At 40.1% G+C, this 11931-nt stretch overlaps 1 pseudogene; it reads right to left on the reverse strand.

The window, feature by feature from the left end:
- Positions 1-11931, reverse strand: part of LOC102842568 — a 64141-nt pseudogene that overhangs the window by 38288 nt on the left and 13922 nt on the right.

Genomic DNA, 11931 nt, shown 5'->3' on the forward strand with positions numbered 1-11931 from the left:
TATTGTGGTGTTGTATTTGTATTAAGTTGATGAATGTATGGTGGTGTTTTCTTACAATTACCTTCAGATGGGTGTGATCAAGAGATGAACTTGTGCACCATTCTCTGTTATTTGTGAAGTTCAGTTCTGAGTGAATTTAGGTGGCACTGGCTATTGTCAATGATGCAATGTATAGAAGCTTGTATTGATTCTGGCCCAATTGGTGGGTTTCAAGAGGGTATGGCTGTAGTTAGGTTGTATGGCCACAGTTGCTGTCTCCTTTTGGGTGAGGCAAGAAGAGAAAATACTCCCACAAAAGAGAGGGAGGACAAAGAAACTAAAAACTAAAAATGAAAAATAGAAAACCCGGAGAAAATATATAAAAACAATAAAACTGGGAAAACAAATAAACCAGGAAACAATGGAAAATTAATCGTAATTCTTTAGTATCACCTAATGGACACTTGCTTTCACAGCTGCCGTTGAAATTTCAAGATCATCCTGCTGTGCCTCTCTGACCTATCACCAGTCTTTTTCTTCCCCCCTTTTCCTCTTCTCCATAAGTCCATTCAGCTGCTTTTCCTAGTGAGAGCTAGCCCAGATCTGGCCAGTCCTGATTTGGAACAGAGACTGCTAGTCTGTGATGTTTCTGTTGTCTCCTCCCATTCAATTATGCAGCCAGCCACAGGGTTTGCAAGGGACCTTTTCTGGGGGTGTCCATTTTTATAGGTCTTGACTGTGGTCACAAGCAGGGTACAAGGAATCAGAAAGGAAGTGAGTAAAAAGGGAGAAAAAAATTGCACTTTGTCTCTGACAGTGAAGAAGGCTTCTGCAATAGGAATATTTTCTTGTCTCTTAATCTGCTCACAGCTAAAAATGAGTTACATTGGCTTCCCCAAATCAGACGTCACCTCCTTTCCTGCATATGTTGAACTGTTTCTCCCAGTTAGCACTTGATCTACTTATTTATCCCTTCATCTGAAGCTCAGAGTTCCAGGACCATCCTGTATATCTGTATCTTTTGTCTAGTTTTCTGTATCTTTTCTGCAGATGGTCTGCACAGCCTTTCTGCCTAGTCTGCTATCATTCTCTGTGTCTCTTCCAACAGTTTTCCAAGGATGTTTACTGTGCTTTTATTCATCTATTCCTGTTCTGGAATTCCATTCACTTGCAAGTTACTCTTCTTCATGTTTGTTCCACATGAATCTTAGGCTTTCTTCAGATTTTTTCATTCTGTTTTCTTATTTTCTTCCAGTTTACAAATTGAAAGATTTATCTTCAAGCTCACTAATTCTGGCTTCCACTGGTTTAAATCTAATCCTTTGCCCTTTCAATGTTTTGGCCATTTCTAAATTTTGTTATTAATCTGGATTTCTATTTGTAGGTTTTGTATTGTCTCCAATCCTTAATCTATTTTATTTGTTGTTCCTGTCATGGTTTTTTGAATTCTTTCTTATTTTCCTTGATCTTTTTGTCAGTCTGCCATATGCATGAGTGTCGTATGTCACCTAGTCATCCCCACTGCTATATTTGTTTCTGTGAAGGGAACAGAGTGTTTGAAATCACTATCCAGAACTGACTGAGGGTGATTGATCTTGCATCAATCTAAATATCATTCTCTTGAATTCTTTTTTCAGGTAGTTTCAATGCCTGTTTTCCTCATTAACATTTTTTAGCTTTGCCTCTTGATTATTTGTTTGAGCCACTCTGTCTTGTTTCTTTGTGTGTGCAGAAATTGTCTGCTGCTTTTGAGACACTGTGTTGTTGCATTTGTATTAAGTTGATGATTGTGTGTTGATGTATTCTTATGCACTCACCAATGGCCTCCTGGTGGGTGTGATTAGGGGATGAGCTTGTGCACCATTTTGTATTTGCTGTTTGTGCCATTCAGTTCAGGATGGATTTGGTTGCTATCATTGATCTGGTGCATAGAAGTTGGTATTGGCTGAGCTGTATGGACATGGTTGCTGTCTCCTGTTGGGTAAGGCAAGAAGAAAAGATGTACACACACAGAAAAGGAGGAAAACAAAGAAACAAATAAGCAAGCAATAGCAAAAAAGCCAAAAAAAGAAAAGAAAAAAGAATACAAAAACCAAACAGAAAATAGAGGGAGAGGAAAATAAAAACTGAAAAAGATAAAAATAAAAGAAATAAGGACAACTCAGTACAATTAAGGTAAGGGATAAGCAAAAGGGAATGCAAACAGAGCATAGTAAAAAAAAAAAAAAAAAGTAGTGGATGGGAAGCATGAATAATGAAGACAAAGCTAGAAAGGATAGAAAGGAAGAGAAAAGAATAAAAGGAAGAAAGAGAAAACAATGAAAGGGAAAACAAAAACAGCTGCCAGAACCAGAGAGGAGAAAATTCTGGAGTCACCTATCAGGTAAGGAACTCATGTCATAGGTGGGCAAGGGATGAGATGACAACACTCTTAACCCTGCATGGAGTTCCTGTAGTGCTAGATTTTGTCTGTTCTGGGCACACAATCCAGGAGTAGTTAGTGCAAAGCAGCTGGGTCATTCAGGGTATTTTCATCCCATAGGGCAGCTGAGGGTGAAGTCCTGTTAGCTCTGGGCTGAGCAGAACCAGCTTTACTGGTCTGAAGCAGGCCACACCTGGTGCCAGGGTTGTTGTTATTTTCTCCTTATATGCACTGAGGTGCATTCTCCGACCACCTGGAGAATAGCAACTTCTTATTCTGGGAATGTATGCTGGTGGGAGCCAGCCACACCTCTGGTCACCAGGGTAATGTGGGTATATATGAAAAAGTTCAAGGTGGCTACACAATGCCTAGCTGCCAGCATAAATAAGGACCAGCCTCTTTCCCCTCTCTCCCCACCACCACATGTCTATTTAGCTGCTTTTCCCAGTCCAGAGGTGGCCAGGGCTGTTTCTGCAGATTTAGAGCAGGGGCTGCCTGAATAGGATTAATGTGGATTGCTTTCACCTCTTTTAATGGGACTCACAACCTCAGCCCTCACATACATGCCGCTCTGACCACCAGAAGAGTGGGAGCTTCCCTGGGGGTGTACTCATGTGGGATCTGGCCACTTATCTGGTTACTGGGGGGTAATCGCATCTTTATCTTCATGAGTTACTGGTATGTTTCTGCAATGCCAATATGTTTTCCAGTCTCTGGAGCAGCTCACAAAAGCTTTAACTGTTGACCTGTGTCTGGTCAGCAGGCACAGGACATCAGTTTCTCCTTTACTTGTTGTGTCTGCTCAACTCTGTCTCCCAGTAAGCATCCAATCCACTTCTCTATCCCTTCCTCTGAAGCTCTGGTTTTCAGGACTGTCATTTATACCTGTTTCATTTGTTTTTCCGCATGTTTGTTGTAGAGGGTCTGTGCAGCCTTTCTACCTACTCTGCCATCTTGCTGCCTCTCTCCTTTATTATCTTTTAATTCCATGAATTTGAAGTTCTCTTATGTTGACTGTAGTTATGATTCTCAATATTAATATTTATTTATTTTAAATTTGTCAATCAAATACTTAATAGTGTTTACTGGGTGCAGGGCACTAGAACTCGACTACTATGATGTAGGTGTTTAATTATCCCCATTTTACAAATGAGGACATTAAAGCATAGAGAGGTTAGGAAACTTGCCTAAGGCACTCAGTTTGTGAGTGGCATGACTTAGGCTGTGTATAGGTTTATCTTGTGCCAAAGATGGTGTTCCTAACTTAATTTCATATTTTGGGGCAGATTCAGTTGACATATCTCTCTATTCCTAATGTCATTCCCAAGGTTCTTGGATAAATGCACAGGTGGGCTCAACCCCATCTGGCTGGCTTCAGTCCTCCAGGGTCTTCCTCAGGGAACTCTGGGAAATGGAGTCTGACGTTGCAGGAGGGAAGCATAAAGATAGCTCTGAAATGTTTCCTCTCACAAAACGACACTTACTTGGGCAAAAGACAGCATTTTAAAAAACATGTTATCTATTAAGAAGTTAAAGGTACAATCATTTAATTCATTCAACCTACAGTCTGTGAAATGACGATTTCCCAATCCTAGTTTTCTTTTTTTCTTCTACCCTTAAAAGTTAGTTTCTTTGCTTCTAAAGGAAAACATTTATTATGCATTTTCCTTCATTTAAAGAACATTTAACAACTGATTTGTATGTTGCATGAAAGTTACACATTTCCTAAGATGCATTTGCTATTTTATTTTCTTTCATTCAAAAATGTGTCAGTAATCTTTTTGTTAACATGAAGATAAAGGATTAGTAATGCAAGATGCAGTTTTCTTGTAACCTTCTTGAAAGCAGACTATAGTTTCTTATCTGGCTCCAACATTCATTTTCTGGAATTGAAAAAAAAGTGACTTAAAATGAAATAAACCACATTTGATTCCTGAGAGCATCGCTAGCAGGGAAATGTACTGAGAAAGGCAGACTTGGTCAGATTCCAGGAAGCCCCTCTGCACCCCAAGTGAGACAGTTGATTAATTTTGCATTTTAAAGTACAACTTTAATGCAGGAAGGATTGTGAATTTTCCCCTATTGGTCACTAATCAGAAGCTATGCATGTTTTTGTTCCCTGAAATTTCAATCTGTTAGGAAAACAAACAAACAAATGTAGAACATTGAGGTGTAAGTCTTCCTTATTTCAGTTTTAAATTTTATTTTATTTATTGAGTACAACATTTTCTTTGTGGGAGGTAGGGGGTTCAATCCCTGGCCAATGTATCTGAAGTTTGGCCACCACCCATCTGTCACTGGAAGCACGCATTCTGCTGTGAAAGCACAGGTTTCAGCAGTGCTTTCAGAAGAAAGGCCTGTAGATCTATTTTCAACATTAGGCAATGGAAACTCTATGTATCACAACATTCCAGTCCACAACTGACCATGAGTTTGATGTGGACCGGTCAGCATTAGTGCCATTGTGCAAGGGATCACCAAGAGTTGTGAGCAGACTCTGATGACAGCTAACTACAACTCTGAGCAAGGTACCAAGCAACGAGCTGAAGGCAGTCAGAAGGAATAATAAAATCTGTTGCCCTCAATGGGTTAGATCCACATTCCTTGACACTTGATGGTGGACCAGGCATATATAGTGGAGAAAAATTACACTTCTGTGTTTTCATTCTCAACCACAATGCTCAGGCATGTTGTTGTTGTTAAGTGCTATTGAGTCATTTCTGACTCATAGCAACCCTGTATAGGGTTTCTGAGGAGCAGCTGGTGGGTTTAAACTACCAACCTTGTGGGAATTTGTAGGTCTTTTATGCTCTTTTATAGGTCTAAGGGAAATTTATCTCAACCTCCCTTTTTGGACTTGGGATTTGGACTGTGTGAAATGTCACTCAGTGCAAAGGGATGTGTTTTCCCTAGTCTTTTAGGTCACTTGATGGTAATGCTGACATGCCAGTTCCATAATGTGTACATCTAGTTTTGGCCTGAAACTTGTGGTTGTGTCACCGCAGAGTGTCTAGAACAAGCCAGGTCACTTCTAGGCACATTTTCTGTAAACACTCAGCTCAGCCTAAGCAAATACTGGACCTACCTGTATCAGATCCTGGACTGGGACTTAAAGGAACACAGATGAACAATATGTGGTCTTTGTGCTCTCAGGACAGAAACAAAGGATATACTTCCAACATATTATAATAAATATCAAGATGAAGGTGGATGCTGTCAGGGGCCAGAGGAAGGGCGCAAGAATAAACCTGGGGGTTTAAGGAAAGCTTCTCAGAGGATGTGTTCTTTGAGCATAGAAGGGTGTGTAAGAGCTGGTCTGGTAGGGAAATGTGAGGAGGGCATGCAGGACAACAACATGAAGCTCTACAGAAAGCCCCTACCTTCCTTCTTAGCCTTGTCATCACTAGCCTGAAAAGTACCTATGGGATTTGGCACAGGAGGTTGTAGATGTGCTTTGTGAGAGCACTTGACTGGAGTTGTCTGAGGTTAAGTGACATCAGTTTTATTCAGTGCCATCTCTCATTGCCCAGCTGAACACCTAGTACATGTTAATACATGAAGGCCTTATCCAGAGTCAGTTCCATGTTTCAGAAATTCAATTAGAACCAAATGGAGAGAGGATGAGAAGTTAAACTTCTTGGGGGCTATAAAAAGATCCCTAATAGTGCTGTGATTTGGGCATTGGGTTAATCATCACAAGGTCAGTGGTTCAAAACCACCAACCAATGCATGGTAGTTAGATGAGGCCATCTACTCCCATGAAGATATATAGTCTCTGAAACCCTATAGAATTGGAATCAGTTTGAAGGCAGTGGGCTTGGTTTGGGTTTTGGGAGTAGAAAGAGGTCTGGCTGGGGAAGGACCCCTTGTGGTGTGTTCATGGTGCTACTAACCTGAGATTCTACATGCTGCAGTGAAGGAGCTAATCTAAGCAGGTGAGTTCTTTTGAGAGGAAGAGAGATAACACAGTGAGATAATGGATATTTACTGTTACCTCCATCATGTTGTTATTAAAACCCCACCCCGCTATCCTCACTCTCTTCCACGTGACCTTCCCTCACTTCATTTTACAAAGTTTGTGACATTCATTGAAGGGAAGATATGAATAAAAGAACACTCACAAAAAGACTCAAGTTTTGACTGTTGAGATTCTAAGTAGATGAAACAACTCATAGCAGAGACAACATTCCATAAAGCCAATGCCTTTACTTTGGAAAAATTATTTTTTTTTAGATTAAATGGTTAACCCTGTTGTAATGTAACCACTGGGCTGCTAACGACAAGGTTGGTGGTTCAAACCCATCAGGAGCTCCACAGAAACCCTAAACAGGGTCACTGTGAATTGGAACTGACTTGACTGCACTTAACAACAACAAAGAAAGCATTGGGAGAAAGCATAAGTGGTTACGAGTTGGGCTGCTAACCTCAAGGTCAGTAGATTAAAACTACCACTGGTTCCGTAGGAGAAAGATGAGGCTTTCTGCTCCTGTAAAGACTTACAGCATTGGAATCCCTTTGCAGTATCACGATGAGTTGGAACCAACCACACCAACATAAGGGCTAAAAATAGAAGTGAAGTCCCTTTCCTGTGCCTGTCTTGGACTGGTTCCAGGAGAATTACCTGGAAACTTCTTAAATCTGGGTTTCTAAGAGTAGGGATGATTGTAACCTATGTAACCTCTAGGATTTTAGAAATGGCAACTTTGCTAATATTTACCTGGTCACAATAGCATGGGAGAAGTTGATCCCCTCGGGCCTCAAAATAGTGAAAGAGAGCACCAGAATGTTCCCAGTGCCCCTAGGAAGAGTACAGAAATGACTGAAGTTGTTGTTATTGAAGTGCTGTTGAGTTGGTTTTGACGCATAGTGACCCCATATGACAGAGTGTAACAATCTCATGGGGTTTTCTCGGTGGTAATCTTTATGGAAGCAGCTCTCCACACCTGTTTCACAGACAGCTGCTGTGTGGATTTGAATCGCCAGGCTTTTGGTTAGCAATTAATCACTTAATCCATGTCATCCACAGGGCCAAGGGACTATGACACAGAGGATCCCAGAGGATCTCTCCATACCTATTCCCAAATTCTAGGCTCTCTGCTGCCATCTCTGAAACTCAGCTACTGCCCTGGGTAGAAAGAATGGTCTAGAACAGGGAGAGAGAGAGAGAGAGAGGCGAACATCAAGAAGTATATAAAATTTGACTGAGTTAAGCTTCAGCTTCTCCTTGGAAACCCTATACAGGGTCACTGTAGGTTGGGATCGACTCGACAGCAATTAACAATAACAAAGCTTCCGATGGAGTCCTGATGAGGTGTTGTAGGATAAGCACTGGACTGCTAACCTCAGGGTTGGTGGTTCAAACTCATCAGTTGCTCCTTGGAAACCCTTTACAGGGTTGCAGTGAGTTGGAACCAGTGGCACTTAGCAACATCAAAGTTTCAGATGTCTGAGTGACCACTGATGTAATTGAATTTACTTGGAGACAACTCAATTGTTTTCTGCTGCCAAGTGGAATTTGGGTCTCAAGATAGAAACCAAGCAGAGTTATAGAAAATTAAGTTCCATTTCTTTTAGCAAATCTGATTTTGTGGTTTCAGCTCATAAAGCTTGAACCTGTTACAGTGGTTAGATCAGTTATGTCCAGTTAGAATATTCACTTTCTAAATTTTGCAGAATATTTTATGGTTTTTCAGTGCCATTGTTTCAATTCTAAATGCTAAGAAAAGAAGCAGCATTGCTGTATATATAGAATGCATTAGAAAGATGATGTTGAACTGGACAGACGATTGTGCAAACACAGAAAAGTTCTTTTGATAGGGCCAGGGAGCTGATGGAGGAGTCATATCTGAAATTGTGAGTTGGAAAAGTACCAGAAGTTTTGGGAGTACTCAAATCAAGAAGAGACAAGAAAGAATTTTCTCATTCAGTTTTTTTTTTTTTTTTTTTTTTTTAAATAAATTTAAAAAAAAAAAAAAAAAAAATCTAAGTGTTTGTATCCCTCATTGAGGCCTGTAGAGAATGTATGGGCCTCCCATGAAACAAAACCCTTGTGCTTTCATCTCTGCTCCCTTTGTTTAAACAGAGGATGCCATAGGAACCAGCAGGGGCAGATGGCTGAGATCCTATCGCCCCAGCCCTAGGACTTAGGAACATTAATTTTAAAGGGGGATTAAAGCAGAGAAGAAGGCTTTAAAAACATCATGCATTTTCATAAGTACCTAGGCATGTTCCCTGGCTGGATGTTTATGTGATGGGTCTTTGAAACAGAAACTGTGACAGAAGCAAGGAAGCTCTTATTTTGACTCTGTATGGAGAAAAAACAAAACAAAACAATATTTGTCTTGCTAAAGTATCAGGAGAGCTTCCTCTTATGACTGGTTTTCAGTTGCTTGGCCTCCGTGATAGAGGGGAAGTCTGGCATCGTTCCAGCTTCATGGCTCATGGTGGCCCTGGGATTTGGGGCTTCTGTTAAGACACTGAAGCTTCCATGAGGGAGTTCTTGGCATGTAGGAGCAGTGAGGCACTCCATCCATTCTGGACCAGATCTCTGACATGTTTCACTTCCTTGTACTTTAGGCATTGGGTTATTCTGGTGCTGTGCTGTGGCCTTCAGACTGGTGAATTAATACTCCTGGGAATACCCAAAGACTTCCCAGGAGGAATGAGTTTTCCCCAGTTCTGCATATCTTTTTTCCTAGTGTTGATCTGCTAGGGAACATGCCTGAGATCTGCAGGTTCCCCTTGCCATGTCCCCTCGTACAGCAGCCTACTCTCCCTTGAGAAAACATGGGCACTTCTCACCTGACCAGGGTGCTTACTCTCAGACTGGAGAAGTCTTAGGGAACAATGAAAAGGTGTTGGGTTGAAGAATGTGAATGATTTGATGACTGGATCACAAATTCTCTCACTATTCAGTTGACTTCATACTTTCCGTTCTCATCAAGATTAATGTGTGTCCCTTGCTCTTAGCCTGTTGTTATTATTAAGTGCTGTCAAGTTGGTACTGACTCATAGCAATCCTGCATAGGGTTTCCAAGGAATAACTGGTGAATTTGTACTGCAGACCTTGATATTCAAACTGACCTTGCAGTCCAGTGCTTATCCTATAGTGCCACATCAGGACTTCATCCTACACTCCCTTTTTTTGTCCAGGCTAACATTACAGAAAAAATTATGTTTATCAGAACATTAATTATGTCTGAAATCAGGATGTATCTATCTCACAGTGAATGGCATATTATAGTTTATTTGCCTCAGTCATAAAGGGGTAAGAAAGCTCTAGTGTTGAAACTTAAAGAACAGTGTCAGTGGCTTGAAAGAAAATCTCAGACAGTAGTGGAAAACACAAGAAATATCACTTCACCAGTCTTATTTTCATTTAGTAATTTATTTTGGTTTTGTCATTGTTGTTGAGAACATACCTAGCAAAATATATATTAGTTCAACAGTAACTATATGTACAATCCAGTGACATTGATTATATTCTTTATGTTGTACAACCATTCTTATCTTTCTTTTACAAATTGTTCTTCTCCCATAAATTCACTATTCCCTGATATTCATGGTGGGGATGCAGGTGGTTAATTTTGACCTTATGCTGTACAAGAGGATGATGATGGTGGTGGTGGTTGATTGTTATGGAGTTGGTTCCAACTCATAGCAACCCTATATAGGGTTTTCAAGGCTGTGAATCTTTATGGGAGCAGAAAGTCTCATCTTTCTCCTTTGGAGCAGCTGGTAAATTCTGTTAACCTTGTGAGTTGCAGCTAAACTTGTAACCCTCTACACTATAAGGGCTCCTTACAAGAGGATGCTATTAAGTATAAAACTGTGACTACCAATGACTCAGTTGGAAAGTGATTCAGAAGAGTTAGAGTCAGAATGTGAAGATATGTTAGGAATATTGTAGCCTATTTATTTCACTTAAACTATTCTTTTACTGTCCTATAATTAAAATCTATGTGTAAAGTCTAAAAAAAACTCTTTTAGGAAACAAAAATCCAGAGTGAATAAGAATTGTATCATGGCTTAATTGGTAGCATCTTTTTCTTTTTTAGAAGTATGTAAAATAATGTGTCTTACAAGCCATGATGTACATATTGGATTCAGTAAAATATGTTTAATAATTATATATAAAATATATGATATATTTATGTTGCTTTGATCACTTTTGTAATAATAAATGATAATATATTTCAGAAAGAACTGTCTGTTGCTCCCCTCCCCTGACACACACTCTTGCACACATACAACTTAATATTAGTAGTTTGCACAGGGTGCAACATATGTTCCTAGAAAATTTAAATTATTTCTGTGAGTTAACTGTAGCACCCTGGGGTGTGCCCCGCTCCCAGGTTGGGAATTATAACTATAGGATGTATTTTGGTATCACCTCTGCTCACTAGAAGCAAGTGTGACAAGACTTCATCTCACACTTTGGACATGCCATTGGGGAAACCAGTCCCTAGAGAAGGACGTCATGGTTGATAAAGGGTCAACAAAAAGAGGAAGACCCTCAATGAGATAGATTGACACAGTGTCTGCAACAAAGGACTTGAAATAGTGGAAAGATTTTGAGTTTTTTTGCAGGACCTCAGGCAGTGTTTCATTCTGTTGTACACAGGGTCACTGTGAATCATAACTAACTAGTTGGCACCTAACAATAACAGCACTATCAACAACTGGTGTCTTAATGAAATTCAGGCCCTCTGCTTTCTGTGAGATAGGGTCCTGGCAGAAGCTCAGGATGAAGTTCCCAGAAACTGGACAAAGAAGAGGTCAAAAATGGTTTATAAAGGAACCTGAGCCTCAGTGAGAACATTTCACAGGGACAAACAGGTGCTGATCTGTATCTTTTTGCGAGCCTCTTATCTTGACTAGTTGCAAGGAGTTTTGACATGGTCATATGCTATGGTCATGGTTACCCCCTGCTACCCTCCCTCTTTTCTCATGCAGTCTGTGCAATTTAAGCTCATAATTATATGTGACCCTGGAGCCAGTCATAATGCCTGGCCTTGAGAAGGTGCTCAGTTTATTTATTGTTTTTACAATCAATAATTTAATCTATGGAAGAAAGAAAAATGTATCTCATGCTATAAAATCATTGAATGCAATTCCTTGAACTTCCTTTCTTGAAAAAAGTGGTTAAATGTTGAGTTATGCTTCCTTATAAATATATTCTGCTGCATCAATAGTGGCATCAAATCTGGTACCCAGGTATGGCTTAATAAAAGTGAACTAAAATAGCCAGTTAGACTGCTGCTCCTTACACTGTGTTCCTTGGGGCTCTCGACTTCTTGTTTAGATGTCCTAGAGGCCTCCAGTAAGTTGGGGTTCTGGTCCTTCCATTCCTGTCTTGACAAGAGCAGTTATTCCAGAAGAGTTGTGGGATGACATCAAGAACATCATACATGAAGAAAGCAAAAAGTCATTGAGAAGACAAAAAAGAAGGAAAAGGTCAAAATGGATGTCAGAAGAGACACTGAAACTTGCTCTCCAGCATAGAGATGCTAAAGCAAATAGAAGAAATG

The sequence above is a fragment of the Chrysochloris asiatica genome, unplaced genomic scaffold, assembly GCF_000296735.1.
Source record: "Chrysochloris asiatica unplaced genomic scaffold, ChrAsi1.0 scaffold00028, whole genome shotgun sequence".
NCBI classification, from domain to species: domain Eukaryota; kingdom Metazoa; phylum Chordata; class Mammalia; order Afrosoricida; family Chrysochloridae; genus Chrysochloris; species Chrysochloris asiatica.